The sequence below is a fragment of the Barbatula barbatula genome (genome assembly GCF_947034865.1).
Source record: "Barbatula barbatula genome assembly, chromosome: 4".
Lineage (NCBI taxonomy): Eukaryota > Metazoa > Chordata > Actinopteri > Cypriniformes > Nemacheilidae > Barbatula > Barbatula barbatula.
In genome coordinates, this window is record NC_136768.1 from 9,266,398 (window position 1) to 9,279,434 (window position 13,037).

Genomic DNA, 13,037 nt, shown 5'->3' on the forward strand with positions numbered 1-13,037 from the left:
TTGAAAGGACATTTTGACTCTTTCTTCTGTGGAACACAAAAGAAGATATGTTGAGAAATGTCTCAGTGGTTTAGGGTTAGGTTACGATGAAAGTCAATTGGAGGCCAAGTTTTGTTACCAACATTCTTCAAAGTATCTACTTTTGTTTTCAAAAAAAGAAAGTAAGTCACACAGTCTATTTCTTGCTTTTAAGAGCCCTCAAAAACATTGGTCACAGGCGAACTATTTAACATAATATAATGAAGCATTTTCTGTTCAGATGTGTATGAATACAGCACATACAATAATGTAGAGAAGAGCAGGAAAATTTCATGATTCAATGTTTTAGTGTCCATGTGCTTATTGCTAAACCAGGGGTCTACTTAAAAATCATCACTGCTCAACATATTGTGGGCAATTCAAATGCAGTACCCAACTGTGAAAAACCATAATGGTCCATGCTAGTACATTGTCCTCACTTTAGCGTAGTAATCATAAATTCCAGCAGGGTATGAGTGAAGTGTGCCCAAGGACACCACAGCATCTCGAACAGATAGCGGGAACACTGCATTTATGACAGCATAGAGAACAGCGTGTTGATATACTACAATGCCATTTACTGGTATTCTCTCCCATCTGAATGTAAAGTAGCAGTGAATCGGCTTGGAGACACATTAAGAAGACGCCCTGGTCTGATCCCATTTCTCTCCCTCAAATTCTGTCAACTGGGAAATGGAGGCTAAACATCATAGATTTCTTTCTGTTTTAATGAATTCATGAAGCTGTGGTTGAAGCAGGCATGTTTGAAATGCAGAGTGAAAAAACGACAGGCAGGCAAACATTTTCAAATCCAATTTATGCTTTTTAATGCCTTTATATTGTCAGACACTTCACCTTGGTCCTCATCTGGAAAATGTCTTGCATCAGCTTTTCACCCTTGTAAGACAGGCCTGGATATGAATATGAAGGCTCTACCTCAAAGCTGACAGACCTTGAGCATTTGATACACACAGAGCACTGTGTATAGTACAGACACAGAACGGCCTTTCTTCCAATCCGTCAGTGAGAAATTGACATGTTTTTTTAAGTTTATCTTTAAAGAGCTTCAATACCCATCTTCATTTCAATTAGGGCTCGCTGTCCTGTTTGGTTTAGCGCCGGGGCAAGTGAAGGTAACTTATTTAATCAACCAATGCCCAGTAACCAGGACAATTCCCGTTTTCCCCCTTATCCTCCACTTGCAGCCAGAATCCAATCTATTCGCTTTTGCCGTCTGCTTGGATGCATGTTTCTCTTAACACAACCTGCTATTAAGAGAGAATTAGACTTGGGCTTTCTGTTCCTCACAGTGCTGAGTCTAGGGACCCACTGATTGTTATTTCTGCTTGTGTGTGTGTGTTTATGTCATTGGGAATTGGTGTAGACTGAGTCTAGAAAATGTGCTGAAGGAGAAGATTTTTCCCTTCCCTTCAACAATCAGCATGGCATCCATTGTATCATAAATTCTGTGTACGGGATATGTTTTTTATAATGGTTGTTTTGAGGTTAGACATTTTTGCAGGGTACTCAGTGTCTCTGGGCTCAGTTCATCTGTTATTAGACCATATAAAATGGTTTTACAATCTTCTTATTGTTGTCATGGCAGAGGTTTTGGATCCTTCGTTTAATGGGATAAACTTGATTCATTTAAAATGAATCAGTGGCAATGGCAGTTTATCAAACATAAATCAGTGAATGGATTATAACATTGTGGATTATCTCAGCAGGCTTGAAAGAGCATCTGTTTCCTTCTGGCTCTCACTCCTGATGTCTGTCTACATTTGTTGTAGCTTTGTATTTGTTTTATGTTCTAATGTCTTTATTAACAATTCCATTTTCTTTTCATGTTTAACAAAGTAACCCACAATTACATTTAGAGAGATATTTCATATAACAGGCATTTATCGAGAAAAGTTTGGGAAATGAGTCATTTCCACAAATTCATATCTAGCGATGCCATAAAATTCGGGCGTGATGTGTGGTTTCAATTTAAATGTGTATAATTTAGGCCAAGTAATACACCATTCCTTGGTGCGTTGGCAAATAGATCAAATGGCTACATTAGAAAAGGGACATTTGTTTGTCATTATTATTATTGGTTTAAATATGCTGGTAACACTAAACATCTCCTAATCAGACTTACAGTAATGCACAACATCTCTGCCAAGACAGACTGTATGCTAATTTCCCTCAGAAACTCACCTTAATCACAAAATCCCCATAGAGCCATTACAACAGAGCCATAAACACGTTATGTAAAATGTGACTCATTTTTTTATGTCTTTCTTTGGCAAATTACTCAGAACCACCGGTGTTGAAAAGATGGTAGTCTTCATAATGCTGTATGTTTCCAGTTCAGAGGTTTTCTTATGTTCTTAATGATGTACAAAAGAGAATACAAACAGTATGGTTGTTCGGAATTTTGTTGGCATCTATACGTACTTTTGAGAAAATAAGATTTAATTTTGTACTGGTATTAAAAAGCTCATGTCTTATTACTACAGGTTTCTGACCTTTTCTTGTGTAAACCCGAAAAGCTCGTCCAAGATTTGTTTTCCACCGCAGTAGAATTCATACTGGGGTTTCTTTGCTGTAAAATGATTCATCTCCCATAATGACCCGTAACAAAGCATAATGAAGTTATTATGAACTATTTGCCTTAAAAACACAAGGGAGACCACGCGCAGATCAAGGCAGGCAAGGAAGCCGTGATGTAAGATGCCACACACAGAAATCTTTTTCCAGCTCGGTGGGTCTCTGCCAATATGGTTGCGTGCCAACCTTCAAGACGCCTCAAAGCTACAACTTGCTGGAGCATTTATTGGGTAATTACGCTGAAAGAAAAAATAATAGGGGACCTCCCTTGTTTCTTTCATGTCGATCTGGCCTTGCTTCGCATCTCCCAGCTCACAAGATGCTTCCTGCTACCATCAGTGAAGAATGACATATATTTGACTTAAAAGCAATGGTTAAAAGCAATGCTTTCCATTACAGCCCCACGCCAGAGTTTTGATGCTTTGCAGATTTTGCCCCCTTTTAGTTAGAGGCGGTAAAGAACCACCGCTAAGAGAGGGCGCTGGAATACGGGTGAACAGTCTGTTGTGGTGCATACAGTAGCATTCGTAGTATTTAATATGTATATGATACATACAAAAAAATCAAAGCAGACAAGTGGCACCAAGAGTAATTGGAGATATTTAGATAACAAGAAAGGCAAGAAATGAAAAGTGAAAAATGATTTGCGTGTCTATTTTAAGAACACACTAGTAACACAAGGGGTCGTATAAAACAAGGTAGCAAGAGACCTCAGTTTTACATCTTCCTGCTACACACACATACACACATACAGCCTGCTAGATTAAGTGTGGTGTAATGAATGTCATTAGCTTTCATCCTAGCTGCAGGCATGCAGAATTCATGAGAGGACGTTTATTTATGCCAGCATGGCAGACGTGTGGATCACTAGAAAGGGTGTGAAAAAAGGTGAGAGCGTGAATTTGCTGAAGGCACAGCAAACATCCTGTTGCAGGCCTGGAGCTCTTGGAACACACACAACGGTTGGAACAAGTTCAACCATCGAGCTAGCACAGAACTAACAGGGTTAACACTCTCACGTTTATTGTGACCTCTATGTTATTCCCTAATGATCATGTTAGAGCAGGTGTATGTCTTTCATGGTGGTAGTACTGTATACCGAGTAATATGTGATGGCAGAGAGGCATGTGCTGCCAAGAGCTTGAATATTCAAGATAAGTTCACTTTGGTGATTCCCGCTGCCAGGCGGAGGAAAAGGGTTGGAACGCTTTCGCAACGGATGTGTGTCTACATGGCTCAGGTGCTGTTTCGGATGTGCGTGTACAATTGTAGCGTGCTTGCTTTTGTGAGGTGGGATCAACATTTGTTGTTTCGGTGCCAGTGATTTTGAAGAACGTGCGAGTAAAGGCCTTTTCCCATTGCGACAATGCTTCTGTATGTGCTGTATGTGTCACTATGTGAATTGTATTGCAGGTAGAGTCATATAAGGACAACCAAATGGAAAAATATGTGTTTAACTGTAATGTTTATTCTATATTTTAGAAATATTCTCTAAATTAGGGCTGTCAAATGATTAATCTACATTAATCGCATCGAGAATAAAAGTTTGTATTCAAATAATATGTCTGTTTACTCAGGGCCGTCTCAAGCATGTGCAAAGCAGCCTGAAAAAAAGAACTTACATAGCTCAGATACTTATTCAGAATAAATTAAAGCACTAAAATCAATTCATGAGGTTTAGATTTTATAAATTAATATTATTTTAATTTTTTATATTTTCCATTGCCACGGGCCCCCCAAAAGACGGCCCTGTGTGCACTGTGCATATTCATTTTGTTATTATAAACACCAGAACAAAGAAATACAAGTATATATATATATATATATATATATATATATAGGAAATATTTTGATGAATTTATTTATTCATCAAATAAATAATTCATTTTTATTAATTAAAATTATTTATAAATAAATATCTATACACTTTTATATTTTTCTCAAATATATGCATGTATGTTTATGTGTTTAAAAACACAATATTAATATGCACAGTACTCAGACATATATTATGTAAACACAGACTTTTATTCTGGATACGATTAATCGCTTGGCAGCCATAATCTGATGGTATTGTTTAGAACACTCAGTGTCCTTGCCTTGTTTCATGTAGTGCATTGTGGACGGTTGGTGCAAATTATGTAATAAAAACCTTAAAGCTTCACGTTAATGAATTTTCAATTCGCGGCTTTTGACATTCGATATTGAATCAACTGCATTTAAGAAAACTATGAATCTATATTTTGCCAAGCCCTATTTAAAAATATACATCATGCAGGTCACAGTGGGAATGACTTGGATGATGGTTCACGATTGGACGACTGGGAAACGTCAACCTTTTGTTATCCTGGAGATGCTGCCAGAAAAAGGAAGGACACGCAAGTCATAGATCATCCAACACATCTCTCATTAGCCCGTTCCGGGAATGGCGAAGTTTTCCTCTGTGTCCAATTTGCCCGCTGAAGAAAGGCAGCGATGACTCGGAAAATCCTCTTCTGCCGCCTGTCACTCTTTCCGCATTCTGTTTTTTCTCCCCGAGTGTTTGCGAGTGATCCGTAGTCTTCATCTGGCGCAAAGAACCAGCCAACCAATTTGTCACGACCTCTGCCATGTTTGCCCAGCCACAGTTTCTGTTGGCAGTGTGGTGGCAGGCCCAATCTGGTTGCAAGGAGCGTGTTGTCATTTAGATGTGTGCATTTGAGAGCATTGTGTTACATTGATGGAGCAAAAGTAATGTCTCATTTTTGCGGGATCGTCCTTTGTAAAGCAAAATGGGCAGTTTGTTCTTGCGCTGGGATTTTGGAAACATTAGAGCAGGGCTGTCCAAAGTCGGTCCTGGAGGGCCGGTGTCCTGCAAAGTTTAGCTTCAACCCTAATCAAACACACCTGAACCAGTTAATCAAGGTCTCGGTAGGCAGACTAGAAACTTCAAGACAGGTTGTTGACAAGTTAGAGCTAAACTCTGCAGGACACCGGCCCTCCAGGACCGACTTTGGACACCCCTGCATTAGAGCATCTTGCTCTTTTGGGGGTGTGTAAAATATCAGTATAAATGTTCTTTATGCATTCATTTAACCTAATGGTAATGGATGGTAATATAGTGCTGTGGGCCTGTAGTATCAAATATATAGCGCTGTTTAGACTGAGCTTAGCCTTCTCTAGAATACACCTGCTGCAGTAAGCGATTCAGAAGTACGGATGATCAAGAATGATGACACAGAGCTGCAACAGGCAGCTGTCAGGTGTTTCAATACACGGGCAGTTTTAGAATGCATGGACCTTATTAACATTTCAAAAGCATGCGCCTGTTGTCAAAAAGGTGATCCATCAAGACAAGATTGTTTTTTAACATTATCTATGATAAATAACACATATTCTTTATGTAACATGCAAACGTAAATAGCGGAATTCAGTTCATTTGAGTTCACATGTTATTTGTAGTACATAATGCTATTGGTGTTAATAATAAATAATAATTATGGTGTCTAGAGGGAATGAAAGGGCTGAACATCTGATCTGAACATCATGTGTTTTTTAGTATTGGTTCAGTTGGTTTCTTTGAGCTATTTAATTATTTATTGCTTATTCTATTTGCTTTGAGAAGTTTATCCAGCACTGCATTTGTATACTTATCAGACATTATAAGTATAAAGAATCAAACATTTAACAAATCGTCAGTTTTGGTTGCAATATTTATCTTTGTTTCACGTTTTTACATTTTCTATTTAGATAAAAACTCCTTAGATTTTGAATGTGGTCCTATAGTTTTGGACCTCATAAAAAAAAGAGGCCGTATGTTAATAATACACACATGTCCCCTCAAGACCTCAAGCCATATGTTTCCTCACTCTGTTTTAAGAGAATAATCTTCTGTCAAGTTATCAAAATGGGAAATGGTCATGGCTTTCAATGAGTTTCCAATGAATAACATTTTCTTTGACCATCAATCCAACTACTGCTGCTTTACAGCGGCGTAAAAACAGTCCCGTGTCAGGACTCGGAAAAAGGAACGTCAGTAAAGCCCAAACCGCGTGGTGTGTTATTATCTTCTCCAGCACTTCCATTTATCTCCTGCCCATGTCATCTCGCTCATCTGGATTTCTTTTATAAAACATCTGCGGCAGTTGCATTACAATGACTCCCCGAGGATGACCTGACTACGGGGCATAAGCCTGCAGATTCGCTTTGGTCTTGTCATCGTTCTGTGAGAGTAATGTATGATTTGCCGGTCCCGCACACTCTGATGCAAGACCTCGAGAGGCTCCGCAAATCTCTGATGCCGTTGCTCTGATGTCATATTCGTTCCAGTCAATTACATCACCTACCAACTAGCTCATTCCCAGTGGCGGCCGGCCAATAGAGGGCGCTAGGGCGCCGCCCCCCTTAAGCTACAAAAAAAAAAAAATTAAAACAATTAAAACAAAAATAGTAATAATAATGAGAAAAACATCAGTATGTCAATATTTGTGTGTTTTAAATATGGAATGCACCCAGTAATACATGTAAAATATGATACAAAATCATATTTGCAACCTTTCCTCTGCCTGTCTGACCGCTTCATCAGCTCTGGGGCGATAGAGAAAGCGCCCCAAGGAGGCGGGTCTATGTAGCAGTTAAGCCAATTGCTAATTTAAGATATGAATGTATGACATAAAATTTAGCCAATCAGCGTTCTTAAATAGAATCCAAGAAGGGCGATCATTTTATCGCCCCAAGCCCTGATAAAATAAGGACTGGGCTCTAGGGGCGCCATTTTTACTAAACGACAATGGCGAGCGCGGACGTTACTCCTCCAAGACCCAACCCTAACTCGGTGAAATCTCTCCTCCAAGATCCGTTTGAGAGGAGAACTTTGTCGGAGAAAGTTCGGGTGAAAGAGCTGGGCCCAGATCAACCTGACCTCTCAATCAAACAGCAGGCTAGCGAAAAAGGGAAGCAGTATATGCGCGGCTTCTCCCGTAGCTTCACACACACACACACACACACACACACACGTTTCTTTGTATATAGTTGACCTTAGCATAAAAATCATTCAGTTATATATGGTACTCTAAAAAATGTTAATAGTGTGTTTGCTAATATTACTGTATATATGTTTTGTATCAATTAATTGTTGCAGTTCTGGAGCACATTAACAATTAGTTACATTTAGTTTGATCATAAAATACTTTATGCTATTCTTCCAGTCAAAGGTTTGAGTTCAGCCACTTGATATCCATTTCTATATTATACATCCTTTATACAGTGTAGGAATTCCTATAAACTTTATAATAATTTAATGTTATTGTCCACTTTCCACTCTGTTCTGACAGCATGCATATTGTGTTGCCTATATACTACCAATGGCACCAACAGCCTTTCCAAAAGATGTTACTTATATGTAGAAATAGTCAATTGTTTACAAGTTCAGTTTAAATGCAAATAAAAGGCTTGTGTTTGTGCATCATGATGTTTATGTTTTTGTGTACGAATGCCTCAACTTTTTAATATTGGCATTAAATAATTACTGACTATTTCACTGAGCACTGCTGTCCTGCAGTTTGTGTTAAATTTTATTGCGATGGTTACGGAAACAAAAAAGTATGGCACAGCCCCACCGAGAATATTTTTCACCAGCCGCCACTGCTCATTCCCCTCATTCGACTCAACGTCCTTGGATCCTCTGGTTGCGTGGCACAGGTAGGTATGCTACTGTGCCTTTAAGACAGTCTTCATAAGTTGAGCTCAGAATGCCTTTGATTCCGTCATGGGGAATGTAGGCCAATGGTATCAAGGTGCTCCCGAGAGAGATGCTCACAGAAGACCACAGATAACATGAAACAAAATGTCTAAAGTGTCCCAGCCGTATCGGGGTGAGAGCTGTGTTGAGTTTCATAGGAGAGAGACTTTATTTTCTGTAATGCTTCAAGCTAGACAGTCTCTTGGCAGGATTATATAAACGGATTTTAAAAGACAAAGCATTGACTGGATTAATTTCACTGTTCTTGTTCTGTGCTGAGAGTAAATTAATTCGTAGTGTTATTGAAATCATTTTTTTTTCTTAGACTTAAAGTAGACTTCCCGCTGTAGGCCTAATGTCTTTTACATTATTTTGTGTTACGTCTCATAAGCTTTCTAAATGTTTGAACGTGTCACTTAAAGGGTCAGTTCACCCAAAAATAAAAATTCTGTAATCATTTAATGACCCTTATGTAATTTCATACCTGTATAAATTACTTTGTTCCGATGAACACAGAGAAAGATATTTGGAAGAATGTCAGTAATTTTCAGTTCCGGGACATCATTCATTACCATCAACCTTAAATTATTGTTTGTTTATGTTCAATATATTTTTGAAATCCTTATCACCTTACACCGGTGTTCATTTTCTTAGTTTTTTTATCATAGTTTTTTTTAAAGAAAACATCATTGAAATTGTGAAGATATTTGTCAAAAATAATAATGTCTGTAATACATCTCAATACTATATATAACGGTATTGACAATAACGGTGATATACAAAACGATGATTATTGATTTAATTTTACACACATGATTATTTCATAAATTATTTTGTACACGTTTAAACTTGTGCCCTAGAAGCCACAATGTAGAAGCTACAACTTGTTGTAAAAATCTGATATCGTGACAACCCTAGTCTGTAAACTGCAACAGACTGTTCTTATCCATTTTTTTTGTTATAAGTTTATCAAGAATTTAAATTAAGGCCATAAATTTTTACCTTAAAAACATTGATAAATGATTGTAATTTCTTGTTTTCTTTATTGTTGTTGAAATCTTAAATCCATTTAATCTTATATTGCTGCTGACACTTACAGGCACATTAAAACCACGGTTAGGATGTTTGCATAAGGAAAGGTGGCGAGGGCACCTAAAGCTGCACTGCGTAATGCTTCTTCCATTAGCAGCGTCCAGCGGCTCTAAATACATCTTTAAGGGATTCTCACCAGCACATGCTAGTTAATCACTGCTGGTGTTCTTGTAGCTATTCGAAATCCATACGGTTCATGGGTTCCCTTATCCTCCTGCCTGCCGCTTCCCATCAGGCCTGGTTTTCCAGCATTTCGCTGTGCAGTCTATGATGCCTGAAGGATAGTAACATTTAAACAATGTTTCGCTCACGCGCCCAGTCGATAAAGCCCTATGTTGGAAATAAACTAAATTCATGCACAAATCTGGTAACCAGAACATTGCATCCATATTTTTTGATTGGATACTTTTGCATAATTTGTGTTTTTATGACCCCTCCATCATGATGATTCTAGTGTTTTTTTCAAGTTTCTAAAGGACATCCAAAGTCATTTGTGTTTTCCATTAATTCAATGTGCACGACATCTTAGCCATATAGACACCGTGTAATGTGTCTCCAGGCGAGGGGTTCTGATGTGATGCTTCATATAGCTTCATATCGTCTGTGGCTTTCAGGAGCAGACACAAGATCCTCTGATAAAACCTTGGCAATTTGTCCTAAGCTACCCACACGCATTACATCTTTTGTCTCATTTTCCCTCTTTGTTTAGTCTGATATGATTCTTAACTCCATTCTTTCATTCCAGGTCTCAAATTCAACTGCAAATATGCTGTAGTTGGTTTTGTCGATACAATAGGAGAGAATTTTTGGAGTATAAGTTTTTTACTCATGAGAGGTGTGAATGATCCACTCTGTAATGTGTCAAGTGTTGTGGTTTATTTGTTCACGTCTGGTATGTACACCATCCTCCACGACAGCAGACATGTCTCACCAATTGATGCCTCTGGTGACTTCTGGTTCCTATTTGTGGATCTGACATATTTTCTGTGTTCTAATGTTTATCCTTTGGGATTTGTCCTTAAAACGGCACATTTATTTTTACCTTGTCTGAGGCTGTTTGAAAGTGGAAATAGGACAAACGTTTGTAATTATCGAAGTGAGTCTAACAATGGCTCTTATATTTGTTCTCTTATTTTGTTCCTGCAGGCCATTATTTGACTTCAAGCCCTTTTTTTGCTATGCTCCGTGAAATTGGAGCTGTAGTTTATCTTGTGGTTTAGATTTTTTAAGGATATTGATGCATTGAAAAGGCCATGTTGCTCACGATTCATTAAAAGATTCAGTCAACCGTACAAGCAAGATTTGAGCTGTGCTTTCAGGGATTGAAAGGCATATAGAGGATCCCAATTTTGCTGTGGCACAAATCATGTTATTTCTGGCTTTTAGCTCAAAACACAAAAAAACAAGGGGCCTTAATTTACCAATTTACCATGTGGTACACCCATCAAATTTCAGAACCTCAAATACGGCAGATTGTCTTATGACAGAAAACCGAAAAGCCTCTATTTCCTGTATCATTAAACCAATCACAAAAGCTGTACCTTGCAGCTATTAACGTCAGAAAAAATGGGCAAGACCTTTTTGAGTAACTTCAAGATTCAGTGGCCTCAGACTAAATGCATTATGACAACTGTAGGCAAAGGTTACGGCTGGAACAATTCCAACCACCCTTTCATTTGACCTAGAAGTCAAAATACCTCGGTCTGACCTAACATTTTGAACCGGGAAGTGAAATGCAACGTATGTCTTGCAATTAATCACAATAAGGGAGTCACATGTTCGGTAGAGTCGAGGTTCTAGGCTGATTGCCATGGCGACAACAAAGATGGCTTACTGATATCGGCTGCGGATCTACTGTAGCTACTGATTTATGCAGTGACACAGTGGCATAGATGGATAGGCAAATTACTGCCAAGTGCAACACATAGCCATGATGATTGGGGGGCGAGGTCTCGTGAGTGTCATATGTCACGTCAGGTGTTTCCTGCTGGTGTGGGGGCATGAAAGAAGATGAGTTCAGTGGAGTTTCAAAGCTGCTGATGATTCCCAGGTTGGTGCTTCGAATCGATCGCTTGGATTTTGTCTTTGATTGGACAGGGAAGCATTAGGAGGTTGCCAGTAGCAGGACTGGGAGATTAGGTTCAGGAACATTATTTTTCCGGAGAATCAATGGCTCTCCCAGATTGCTCCCATATCATGTTGAAGGTGCCATATGCTGGCGCCTCCAAGGCCAGCAGTTGAGATGATTGTGGAGTGTTGTCGGTGTCCTCCAAAAAGCTGATGCTGTTACTCTACCGAAGTGATGGATGTTCCTCCGACTTGAGTAAGAATCTCTTGTGAGGCTACTGACTGTCAGTCAGCCATGTCAGTATTTCAGCTTATCAGATCCATAACAGATGTTTAATTTCCTAGTAAAGATACACACCTTTTATTTTTGTAACCTGCTGTTTTTTAGTGTACTGCTACTGCAGTCTTTCGTATAATTTAATATGTTGCTGGACCAATTTCTTTAGATGCATTAGATTCTCAAATCTAACACTTGATGTTGTTGATGGATAAACAAGCTTTTTATAATTTGTTTACTACTTTTGTGTGCTTCTGTATCGAACACAGATTTGTACACATTTGCAACTTTTATGTATAATACATAACAGACCTTTAGAGGGAAATATAGTTGCACCACTTTTGCAATCATCTTCACTAACCATCTGCGATCCATTTTAACCAGGTGTTAAATGTGCTGATAACGCAGTAGCGTATTTTAAGCTCCAGCGCAAACATCTTCATAAACTTTTGGAACAAATTGTATTTAGCCTGTTTGCAGTTGCATACTTCCTTTAGTAAATCGATTGCTAATATAATGCAAACGTGACTAGCAAATAAAGACGTATTTGCAGTTATCAGTAGGTGTGTTATGCTCAAGATTCTTGAGATCACCTGCAGAAACAAGCAAGAGTTTGGTAGGATTTGGAAGGTAGAGATGAAGGAGAGAGAGCAAGACAACCAGAGAAAGATTAGGAGAAAGAGAAAAGGAAACGGCAGCGCAAAGTAATGTCATGTCCTATTTTAAGTTTCTACTCCATGAATCAATTGTCCATTTGGGGATTTGGAGGAGATCAGCTCTTGGTCCTTTGAGTAAGGTCGATCTGCTTTGCAAACACAACAAAAATGGAATTCCTGTAAATAGACAGACTAAATAAGCCCTTGAATCTATATCTGTATTGTTGTTACGGTGATGGAAAGTTTGTTCAGTTCTGCACATACAAGCATAGCTAAAAAAATGTAGAATTATGTCAGCTGTCTTTATTAAGCAACAACAGTTTGTGCTCTTTCAATGCTGAATTTGTATTTATTGGAGTCAGTGAAATTCATTTTATGTTCATATGCCATCTGCACATCGGTCATGTGATGCTTACACACTAGTGCAGATCAATCCCTCCTTCTGTCTTTGTTCTGGAATAGAGTGATGGTTTTAGTTTCTCGTTATTTATTGTATTTACACCAATAATTAGATAGTGATACACATCATATTTAGGGTGAGTCAATAAAAGAAACACTGATGAGCTGTTGCCACGGAAAGCCATCTCTTGGCACATGTTCTCTTTCAACCTTA